Consider the following 12,930-nt stretch of genomic DNA (forward strand, 5'->3'; position numbering starts at 1 on the left):
AGAAGTATGGTTTCTTTAAACCAAAAGGCAGGTGCAAATATCTAATAAGTGATATACCATGAGTACATGATAAGAAAGGGGGTTTCCTTGTCAAGTACTGTACAAAATAATAGCTGTGTTTATATTAGGGACAGATACCTCTCAGCAAAAAAGGTAGCATTTGATAACATGAGTAGAAAACATTCATCTGACAGATTAATTATTTTTGAAGCAACAGCAGTAATGAGCTGATTAATACATAGAGCTCTCTATCTCTATGCTTCTGTAACGGTCACATTAAGTAAATTCCATTTCCCTGAAAAGATTCAGACTTACTGAAAGGTCTTTATGTAGGTATAAATGTGTCAACAAAAGACAGGGAGGTAAGGGTTTCTAAGAGGTATTACTGCAATGCACACTGGATAATGAAATTTGCTGGTTAAATTAGCCAAAGAAAAAGTATAAAGGTCTAATGGGCTTAGTCTACCATTCGAAAAAGCACACATTTCCCATTGTAGCAAAGATATGATGGATGCTTTCTACAATGGAATATCACAACTAGCAAGGACAGAGATTAATTTACCTGTTTGCAAGTGAGATATTTTTACAAATAATTTTGGCTATGAGCACGAACTCTTCTCTTTGACAAACCAATCCCAATTACCATATTCACCAGTTGAAAAATAATAATCCATCTTTTGTCTGGATCATTGCAACTTGTCCACTTCAGGAATGGTCTACTGGATATTCACAGAGGATCACTGATCATTTAAATCGCAAGATATTGCTACTGTTCTGCTCCCTAACTGGATTATTGAAACTAGAAAGCAGTAAATAGAAAACAAACATGTCCATTCTGAACATTTGGATGCTTTCAATTTGTAATGAAATTAATTATATTTTAAGATTTGCAATTAAAGTGACGATTCACAGACTTCTGGGAGCTGTTCAGAGTGCACACATTGGGAATTTTATGTCCCCAAAATTAATATAAATCAAACTCCAAGCTTCTACTTACCAAAATAACTTCAAATTAATCTTGTTAATAGTTGATTAGCCACACCAGCTAAACATTCGCAACCCAGTGCTACTTATTACACTGGAGAGCAGAGCTGCCTAAAAGTGGAAATCAATCAAAATCTCTAGGATTTAAAGATGCAGAACACTGGGGAAGCCATTTGACCAGCACACACTTATACTCTTAGATTATATGACTAGTGGTTTATAAGGAATGATTCAAGTGTCAGAAATGTGTCATGTGTTATCATGGTATGCTATTTAATATGCCTATCACTTTTCTTATCTCAGAGTTCATTGCTTACAAAAAGGAAAAAAAAAAACGTGTGATGTAGTGAAATAGTAATGATATATTTATGCAAATGCATCCTTCTCATCAAAATTCTCAACAAACAAGATGAAGTACTGTTCATTCTCAACTGGAGACAAATGATAAAATATCAGAAAATTTTATAGTTATGCAATTACTTTCACCTGGAAGGACCCAGTCTACAGGGATGGCATGAAGTTGCAGAGGGCTCTGGGATGGGGTTTCTTTAAGTAAATACATCCCATATTTCTGTAGAGAATTACTCATTACTTACATTTCAGAGTTCTGTATTAAAATAAAATAATGAAAAAAATTGTAAAACTTTACTGGTAAGTTAATGGACTTCATCTTCCAAATAGGTGCCAGATTTATATTTCTTCTTATGAAATCTAACAAGACCTTTCTTCCTTCTAAGGTGAAAAGAATTAATGTTCATTTCTGGATGTGTGAGAAATTATGCTTTATCCGTAAATATAATATCTTTACAGATTCTAGTGTGAAATTAATACATCACCACTACATAAAATGCATAATTCATGAACTGATACCCAGTCAGATGTAGGAGCCATGAAAACTGAGGCATCTGCAAATCATCAGCATACACCTGGAAAACAAGTGATGTCAACAGTCCCATAAGAGTGGGATATGTTTGGTTTTTTTAAAGTAAAATTTTTTCACTACATCTACCTGTTACCTTTGCAATGTAAGATTTAAAAATTGTGGCAATACTTAGAAAATAAGCTATAAAATTTTTTGAGAACAGCCAATAAAATCATTATTATGTATAAACAGGAAACAAATGAGTTGTTACAGACTCTAGAAAACAAACAGCTCTATACCATGAATATAATTATGGCACTATCTCTTGGAGAATAGTAGGGGCATATATCAATACAATGATGTAGCTTGTTAAGCTGCTGAGAGCAGAATTTGGGAAATCTACAGTGAGCAAATCAGCAGCTAGTGAGACACAATATAGGCAGACCCTCAGAAATTCACATTTACTTTGAGTCCTTCTTTGCTGTGGCCCAGAGTGCGGAGGGCGAAGGATCCTCCCCCTGCATGTTAGGGAGGTGATGGATCACAGACAGGGTCACCAAGGGTAGACTGCAGGGGTGGGAGAAGGGTGATCTGTTGGACAGATACAAAGCAGCAGCAGGAGCAGGAATATCGGCATTACACTTTCTTCTCAAGGTTTTCAGACTTCACCTACATTGACAATTTCAAGGGTAGAGTGGGGGGAGACCTTCACGTTTGCTGCTCGCTCATATCCTTAGCTTCTTTTCTAAAATTGCTGAAGCACACTTTCTTTAGTATCACATAGGATGAGAATTACTGTGTTGTGGACACCAGCTAGAGAGAAATTTGACTAAGATTGATACTACACGCCAAACATATTTATTTGAATGAGCCCCATGCATTTACGATAAATCATTGTAAGAATTTTCATCCAATTATCTATTATTTTAATTATTGTTCCATCCCAGAAATGCTTGATTATGCATTGTGAAGAATTAAAAGCTTAAAACAGAGATTTTAAACAGAAAAGAACCTTCATTATATATCCTAGGGGCTGTTGATGCTAAGGAATGCTACTGTTCTAGACAAAGTGACGAAAAAAAAAAGATCCTCGCTGAATTCCACTTGTTGGTTAAGATTACTCAGTATTACAAGCTTTCCTTCTTGGAAAGAAGTTTTACAGAACTTCATCCCAGATATTCAAATATTTCTTCTGGTAGAATATTCAACTCATAGTTAAGTCATTTGCCCCAGTGCCTCCAAGTTTTTCTAATGATTTATTGCACAACTTTCCTAATCCTCAGAGTACTGCTAAGGTGTCCTCAAGATCTTGCTATTCTTGACAAGTGTTTCACTCTGAGGATGAGACTGAACGATGGGCATCCACAACTGTAGGAGCTGGGAAGCTGGCAGTAGAATTGGAGCTGGGCTTTGGGACCAACCCCAAAGGAGAACATGTCTTGTCTTGCAGGTCCTATTAGTCCCCAGTGGCAACCTCACAGGGCTGATTCTGGAAAAGCTGTATCTAGAAACAGAGTGGCACAAATACAACATGCAACATTATATTTTAAAATGCAGCCTGAAAGACTGACCTCTTCTGCACAGATGTGCGACCTTGATGTGAGGACGACTGAAACCATGGAACATATGAACACACCACAGAAGCAAATAAAGTCGCATATAAATTCGTGGATTAGATTAATGGTCAGTAATTTAAACAATGCAAAGCTAGATATCCTGAATATAATTTTATAAATAAACAAAAAAAATACTCCAAAACAAGACAGAATCTGTACAACATATTTACTCAGAGAAGGAACGAAGTGCATTTGAGAGAGAGAATATAATAGGTGCTTAGTGTCTGATGTAGTAGATATCACAGCCACTGACTGAAAATGAGGGAACCAAAATGCCTTGCATCTGCCATGGCTGGAGTGCCAGTGTGTAGGATCACAGCAGGAGAAGCAGGAAAAGCCAGTGCAAAATGCCTCTTGGTTTCGTAGCCCTTTACTGAGATCTCTCTCACTTTCAGTTCAGAGCCAATGGCCTCACGTAACCATTCCAAATACGGCCTGAGAAGCGATTGACTTTGTTGACTCCCCCTCAGAGTATTCCCCCAAAGCATTCCTAGTCATCCTTAGGGGAAAACGCTGACATGATTTGCAGCATCTTGCACAGAAGCCACAGGAGACAGAGGCCTCATTCTCCTCTCAATCACCTAAGGCTATATTCAGAAAAACCTTTCTCAGGTCCATTGAGCCTGATCTGGCTTTGCATGCCAGCTGCCATTCGCTATTCCAATGACCTCAGGCAGCCCCAAAGCCTGTTAGAAAGGCACTGGCAAGCAACCTCCTGTGCAGGTTTTACATGACCCCAGGAAAATGGACATTTCCAGTGCACCCTGAATGTGCTGCAGTCCCCAGCCATCAGCACAGCCTCTGTAGGCACCAGCAGACAAATCATGGGAGGTGAGCTTTCACTAGGAACTGCTGCAGAAGTTGGATGGCTTCAGGGTACTTGGGGCATAAAAGACACCCTTTATGCCACCTTCACATGCCACCACAAACGAGGGGCTGGCTCTTTGCACAGGACTGAAACATAAAAAGAATGTTTTAAAAGGATACAAGAGCAAAGAAGCATTTTGCACTGGCTTGTGCTGTTCTCCCCGCTGTAATCTCTGCACATTGGCACGCTGGCCTTGACAGATGCAAAGCATTCATCGTTCCTTCACTCTCATTTTGCAGTGGTGGCACACACTAAAAGAAACACTGCGAAAGTATTAATCAATTACTCTCAAATATCCAACTCCGCCTCAGAGCAAACAGATGTCCCACAAACTTGTCACTGCATGTGGCGGGATGTCTTTGCAAAGAAAGTTGTTTAGTTGCTTTTAATTATATTAAATAAAGGATTAGCAGTGGCAGCTGCATCTAAGGTTTGAGGAATAAGAAGGACTTGGTACATTTAGGTAAATATAATCTACCATGCATCTTTAATAACTTTAATAAAAAGATTTATATATGGTTTAATACTTTCCCATTTTTATATCTATTCAAGGTCAGGTGCTGATAAGGTCTTGGGGTCTTAAACCCAAGAAATGAAGAGAAAAATATGCAATAAATTGAATTGACATAGGACTTTGTTCTTTGGAAAAAAGAAGACAGAACCTTGTGGAATCTAGTCTCCTCCTCATTCAAGCTACCATGTCGTAATAACTCCTTTACATAGTTTTGTCTTTAAAGGCATTAGAATTTTTTTACCCCCACATTTTTCATGGGAAAGCTGTTCCAGAATTTTACTTTATCGACAACTAAAAATGTCCTTCTAGTTTCCAAATTTAATTGTATTCATGATGGCTTTATACTCATTTGTCCTTTTGCCAGCGTTGCTCTTTAGCTTCAGCACTACTTCTGCTTCCTCAGTCATTTCCCATATACAAACTTGCTTATTAGTCTCCAAATGCATGACCTTGCACCACATAGTAGTGATTTTCATTTGACTTCTACTCCCTAAGTTCATTCAGTTCTTCCTATCTGACAGGCTGCTCCTATTTAGAGTTCAGTCATCTGTATATTTTACAAATACACATCTCTTTTGGGGGACAATGATATTAACAAAAATACCAAAAATAAATTAGTCAGAAGATTAGTCCTTAAAAATTGGTCTGTAACCTCACCCTTCAACTAAAACTCTCCAGTGTCTCCTGCGGTTCTCAGACCTTCACATCACTCCTTATTCACTTTGCAACTTTCTTTCTGATGAGCATTATCTCTAATCTCCCTAAGAGTTGCCAAATCACATACACAGCCGCAGTCCAGCTAGAGGAGTCCAATTGCATTTTGTTATATAGAAAATGAGTTATCTTATCAAAGATATCCCCATGGATTTATCCTCAATGTATTCCATCAAATCAGTGCTGAACAGTGGCCAAAAAGACAAGTTGCTGAAAGATTGCTTGCGAAAATGCCAGGTGCTATATTTTTCATCCAGCCCAGTTCACCTTCATTGCTCATAATCCAAACCTCTATTAGTGGCAAATATGACATCAATGCCAATGTTTGCAACTGCCGAGCGAAACCAAATTCCATCATCAGTTGGACCTGAGTAACCCTATTTATCTCAGCAGCTACGCAGGGGCAGGGAACCTCTCCATCTTCCCTGTCTTTAGATTCACATTATATCAAGGTGCAGCATACTATGCAGCAGTCAGAAAACTACATTGTTAGCAGTAAGCTCTGAAAAGAACAAAAAGTTCGGTCAGGGAAGGGACAAGGTAAAAACATCATCTCTTTTCCCCAGTTCACAACGACATTCATGAAGAACTGAGCCACTAAACACAGAGTTTCATATTATTATGATGCAAGACTCCTGTGAACAGTTATCTCCTGAACTACCCAGGTTTGACCTGTCTGAGGTACAGTTATTTCTTCAGAATATATCGTCTTGGAAAGAATTTGGAAATATGGAGGAAGGAGGTGATAATGAAATCTAGTATTACTGTATACATCTACCCTGTGGCATAGTCCCTGAGCTAAGATGCTCCATCTCTAAAACCACTCTGGTCTGTATCCCAAGCTTCTACACAAGCCAGGGGTAACACAACAGAAGTTGAAGAGACTGTAAATCTTTTCCTATTTTAGCAATTCCCTAAAGCCTATTTGTCTTCAGTTACCATGCTTTATTCATAACACCTAATGATGAAAGCATACAAACTATATTAGCAGAGTTCTGCTAAAACTCTATGAAATCCCAGATCCTCAGTGCACACAAAAGCAAGGTGTGCTCACCTTAGGAATGCATACTGGTAAGAAGTAAATAAATGTAACCTTTCCACAAACTATGCTCTATGAGGGTGGCTGCTCCTCCACAGGTAACCCACAGCACTTAGTTCATTTAAAATGAAAGCTAGAATAATTCAAATTATGTTGTTTGTTGTTTTTTTTAAGAGGAATCAGTTAAAGTCATAAAGTCATTCGTGCCTTGGAAGGGAGCAATGTACTTATGTCACATTGTCTACTCCAAAATCTCCACAAGCAGGCATAGGAACTTACAAAAGGCACATCACATTCATTTCGGTAGGTTTGGGTTTGTTTATGCTCTCTTTGTGACGAAAGGATTTGTCAGCTCCCCCTTAGAAATTTATAGAAACATTTGTTTTAACTAGTTTAAAACAAATCGAGTAAGAAATTATCTAAGATGTGCCCCCTGTCCTCTCTGCTTACAACAGAAAATAGAGCTGACTGTATCTGAAAGATGAACACAACTTTCATCTCACCCATGCTGGGATTTTGGATAACCAACTACTCAGTCATAACACAGTATATATTGATTTATATTTCAGGTGAAAGATACAAATAAAAGGCCATACTCAGTCAACTTCCAGAACACACTGTATTACATAGAAATGTAAGACATTAGGTCAAGCACTCTCTGCCAAGTGCTCAAAATCTTCCTCTGAAAATTTGTGGCATTTTTTAGCCTTATTTCATATGAAATATCCTAAGATATTAAGTTCCTGCAAGCTTTATGAAAATCAACACCAGGGTGGAGAACAGATGCTATTAATGCTGCCATTAGTGAAAGTTTGGAAGAATTAAGCCAGAATAATTTTCTTTGGCAGCAGCCAGGCTATTATACACTTACTGCTGTCCACTCAGATCATCTACTGTGTTGGACAAACCACAGCACATACTTTCTTTTCTGGCTGCTGAGCAGAAAAAGCACATCAAGGAGTTAGGACATCTGGGAGCCCTGCACTGGGGGAAGAAGAGTTTTAGGAAAACAAAAACTGGCTGAGATACAGGATTGATGACAAAAGATGTAGGAATGTGAAAATACTAGAGAAGAAAGAGGAAAGACAAGTGGGTTTGTTGGTTTAAGGGAGTCACAAGAGACTGAGAAAGTTGAGGTTATTAGACATGGGGAACCTGGGCACGAACTGCATGAAATCTGTCTTTATGAAGACTTTCGTCCACAGAAAAATTTCATAAACCCCAAATGGAGAATGCTGAATGCAATCCAGTGTCTCACCCCAAAGGAAATCATTGAAAAACTGCAGATGTTCTTCATTTCTCAAAATTTGCATTCAGGTTTGTAGGTTTATCTATATTCCAAATCTGCAAAGTTTACTTGAAAGTGCTTGTATTTCTGCAAAACCCAATATCAAATAAAAAAGATTAATTTAAGAGATGTTTCAACAGAGGCATTTCTATGTGGTGGGAAAAAACCTTAAACCCTAAGAACATGAACAATAAATAAATGAAAAAATAGTATCAAAACACTAAACAAAAATCTGACAACCTGGATGAGTAATGTCAAACTATATATTGACTTCTTTTTCTATCCTGTCAGTAAAAATAAAGTAAAAAGTGGAAAGAAAGCAAAAAAACCCCACAGTTATCAAAAAGAATAAAGACTCTGTTTATCCTGTCTCAACAAAAAAGAACACAAGGAATGTCAGAATAGAAGAGACCATTTTGACCCATCACAACCAATATCTTGCTTTCTAATACTTCATGCTACTTCAGTGGAAATATTATTTGGCATTCTCCTGTCATTATACAATCTGTGTGATAGAGAGATGAAGAAATTTCTCTGTGAGTCCAGATAGCCGTCCATTTTAACCCTGAATCATGAGGCTCCTTGTCTTCTTGTCTATGCAAGTCACTAAAACTTTTTAGGAATGATAAACTATGTACCTTAAGAATATCCCATAAGAGCAAATTACAGTGGTTAAAAATTTTATTGTATACATACACATCATGATCAAACTGATGAAGGTCATCGGTTCATTTCAGAAGTGAAATCCTGCAGCACTGCAACTAGTGTGAAGATGGTTTCATTCTGAGAATTCTGAGAAGGGTTTCATTCCAGACTGAGAAGACTATCATCCCATTTACAATAGATAATGTGCTGAATGTGTAGTACAGAAAACGTAAAATGAGTTCTTAAGAAATCATTGGCAACTTAATTGCATTATAAAAATCAATAGTTTATCATTTAATGGCTTTACTGGACAAAGAAGAGTGGCTACACTATTTAAAGTTCCCACCAGTCATCCAGAGGTTGTTTTTCTTTAAGCCTTCTCAAAAACTATCTGAATCAAAGAGGCGTGAACAAACTATAAGAAACATTAGACAAAACCTCCTTCTACGCTGTAAAGCTGAAACAGAACAACCAATAGATCAGTATAGGTCAGAGCGTTTGAAGACTGTAACTGCTATAAAGCTGGTTCAAGGAGAACTTTTTCACTTTTATATAGCATACCAAAGTTAAGCACAGATTGTTTTAATACTGTAGCAAACCGTGGCAGGTTTTAACTGTTCCTGTACACTTTCATTGTTATTATATAACTTTCATGAACTACTCTGAAGGAATGAAGGTCGTTAGCACACACATTGCATAAAGCTGATGGGTCTTTCAGTTAAAGAAGTTTACTGCTTTTTTTCACGCTATCACATTTATTTTATCTGTAAACAGATATCAGTTGCCCCATTTAAAACCAAACAAAGCAAAAAAGAAGAACAAATTAATACTCTTTTCAGCTCTGTGCTGGTTGTCTTTCTACATCCAAGAATACTGGCTAACTAGGTAGGCATTCTCAATAAATGCGTCTTCGTAATTTTCAGGTTTTAAATGCCTGCTCAGAACTGAAATTTGGCCAGCTGATCACACGGGTGGGTTCCTATAGAGCCTGATAAGACATAAGTAGCCAATTTTCCAGTTTCAAGTATTACTGTCTGAGCACTCAGTGCTTTCTGGAGTGGTGAAGCACAATTTTTTCACAGAAAGAATATGATTTTTTGTACGCTTCATGAACAGAATTAGTCTGGTGATAGCGGTATGCTAATGTCTTTGCTCTCATCTCAGCACTGTCCAGTGTGGTGTGAAGAAAAGACAGACGCAGAAGAAATGCCTCCACAGCTTTCCCATCCCTGCTGCAGCTGCATCCAGCACCTTAACAGTCCCCTTGCCCATGGCCCTGCATGGTCCCCTTCCAAGCTTGAGCCACAAGACTGCATAGCAGTGAGAGGAAACTTGATGCAAGTTTAATCTTGGAAGTACACGCCACAGAAGTCAGCTCAACTATGTTTTTTCATAACTATCCACAATCCTCAAATAAGGATTCTACAGAAGCTCTGTTGATGAAGTATTTGTAGGGCTTGGGAAAACAGATTGGGAACTCATTTTGAATTTTAACATGTTTACCCAAGAACTGTCTTCTCCAAAACACTGTGTTTTCTGAATCAAAGGCATCACCCCATTCTTCTGAAAGAAAAGCATTAAGCTCATGGAGAGATTATACAGATGCATGTCTCAGAGAAATTATTCTGTTCTAGAAGTTCAAATAGAAATAGTTGGGATAATTAATGAATTCCACTATTTTATTTATTTGAACAGTATTTGTATCAGACCAAGTTACAAATAAAAATGAGACAAAATTCAGAGTTCACATACGTGGCTGAAGGAGGAAGCCTTCTGTTGGAAAATTTTCAGAGATCTGCAAACAGCAATGGATACAATGGTGACCACGCAGCTAAATTACCCTGCATGACGTAAATCTTGGCAAACACGTTCCTAGGAACGTCACTGGCTGAGGAGGAACGCTCAAAGGAAATGACAATCAGCCTGGCACTGGGGCAAATATGCCTCAGCTCCATGGTAGCTGTTACCAAGTGAAGGCACACAATGTCTCCCTTCCCTCTAAGTCAATAGTGGCAACAAGTTTCTACAGAAAATTTCATAAGATGCCTGTACATCTTCTTTCTTAGCTTAACCAGTATTCATAATTCATATTGGTCTCAAAAGATAACACGGCATTTTAGGAAATGCAGTATGAGCTAGAAAGACAAGAGACTTCCAGAGTATGTGAACCAACCATCTAGAAAGGCATAAAACAAACCAGTTCAGAACGATGCAATACAGAACAGACTGGCAAATGGTCATTAGAGATGAAATGGAGCTTTCCACAGGAGGGAAGGGAGGCTGCTTGCCGTATATCAACTGGCAGGCTGCTCCAAGTGTGAGCAATGGTGTGCAATAAGTCAGGAACAGATGAAGGAAATTACAGTACTATTCCTATGGATATAAACCAAGCTATGCCAGTGGGGGTCCTTTAAAAATGGCTGGGTTTAATATCACACATCAAATATCTAGTGCACATTGAATACTCTCCTAAATTAAATCAATTCAGTTCCCAGCATGACACTAGTAACATCTTGGTATTTTAATTTAAGACAGGAGACCTAACCACACCTTGGGCGTAGGGCATTTACTAGAAGAAGGGATGTCCATCTGTTCCAATTTCCTACTCCAAGTTACAGTAAAAGTCTCTTCACTGAAATGTGTTGTACCATGTAAGAAGTTCAGAACATAGAAGGGTTGTATTAGAAGATAAACACGTATGAGTTCTGACAGTTTTCCCCAAACTATAACCCAAACACTTGCTGAACACTCATCATATCTTTCCAGGGCTTTACTTAATGTACACTGTACAGCAGCCTAAAATGTCTAGCCAAAGAAAAATACATAAAATAGCAGCTCAGGTGTCAATAGCAGCTGACCTACGAATAAAACCTTAAAGAAGTCAGAACAACAAACATCATGATTGTCTGATCATTACTTTTACAGTTTCCCACATTACCATAATTCCAAAACAAACCTTGGAAGTATGATGGGCTCAGGCCATAGATGGGCCAAATGCAGTAATGCAAGGTTCTTTGCTAGTTTTACATTACCTGCAATTTTTGAATCATAGTGTCTACAAGAGATATGGGGATTTTTTCAGTAAAACTGGTAGAAACAGAGGAAAAATTTTCCCCTCACAGTATGTCTAAAACCAGTTTTCTCCAGCAGCTGGCAAAGGGGACTTGTGCTGCCCAGTTTTGCCCTGAGCAGTCAGGTAGCTCCTTCCACATGTTACACTCACAGCTGGATGCTTCATATACCTTTATAACTTTAGGCTCTTCAGCTGAATCTCGGTATTTAACTGGAATTTCTTAACTCCTCAGGCCTTAGCACAACTTCTGTCACAAAGGATTCAGGCTTTTTAGATACAGTTATGTGTAACAAATTTCAGGATGACTTCAGGTTAAACCGCATATAATGAACTACGTAGTTTCTGTTGGCTACAGAACTCACCAATAGCTTTTTAACCTTTCTTTTGCTATCATCATCTCTCTTTTGTCCTTGTTCTATTAACTGTTTTTATTTAATAACCTGTAGCTCAGTTTTAGTGTTATTGTTTTCCTTATCTCCAGTACCCAAGAGCTCTAATCAGTGTAATCCAGTGTATGATAAAATTACACTGGATGTGATTTCTTTGAAAATCCCAAGGTAAAATACGAAAGCTAAATAAGTCTTATAATTGATTTAACTCATTCCCTTCCTTGGCAAAACCAGGACAGTACCTTTCAGGAGCAAAAGCAAGGAAGGTGAGCAGGGGGATGGTGGGTCAAGACAAGGCAGGACTCATCAGTGCCTCAGCACCTTCATTTCATGTATTTCATCATGCTGTGATGGGTTACAGGGTTCTTAATTGTTCTTTGCAGAAACATTAAGACGTACTTTGAGGAAGAAAGAAGTATTCAATTATTTTCTGGTGAAAAGGCTACAAAGTTTCATGAAGAAATGCTTCGATCAAAAAAAAAACAACTTCAAGGAAAGATCTTTGACTAATATCTCATAATAAAAACCAGGATCAAACTGCTTCCCTGTGAGCTTCTTCCCAGAGGTTTTTGAAGCCATCAGGAGGTGTTTGCTTATTTTTGACAGGGTTGTTAAAACTACTGGGGCTTCTCATTTCCTTCTTTTTGACAAAAATACCAGATCTGCAAGTCCATTCAAATTCCTTAAAAAGCAGGGACATCAATGTGGCTGCTCTGGCTTGTAGCATAAACCACAACAGCTTCCTACATCCTTCTCAAAAAAAACACTTTACATGATGAAGCCTTCAAGAGTAAATGGGTAACATGTTTCAGGAGTTGAGATCTGGGAGACATCTGCATTTGAAATGCCTCCACGGGCCTTGGGTGACACGGTGACATTTCACACTGCCACCCTCTGCCTCGGGTGCCCTCAGGGACCCCCTGTGAGGGGGCCAGCAC

This window comes from Calidris pugnax, unplaced genomic scaffold, assembly GCF_001431845.1.
Source record: "Calidris pugnax isolate Ruff unplaced genomic scaffold, ASM143184v1 scaffold81, whole genome shotgun sequence".
Classification (NCBI taxonomy): domain Eukaryota; kingdom Metazoa; phylum Chordata; class Aves; order Charadriiformes; family Scolopacidae; genus Calidris; species Calidris pugnax.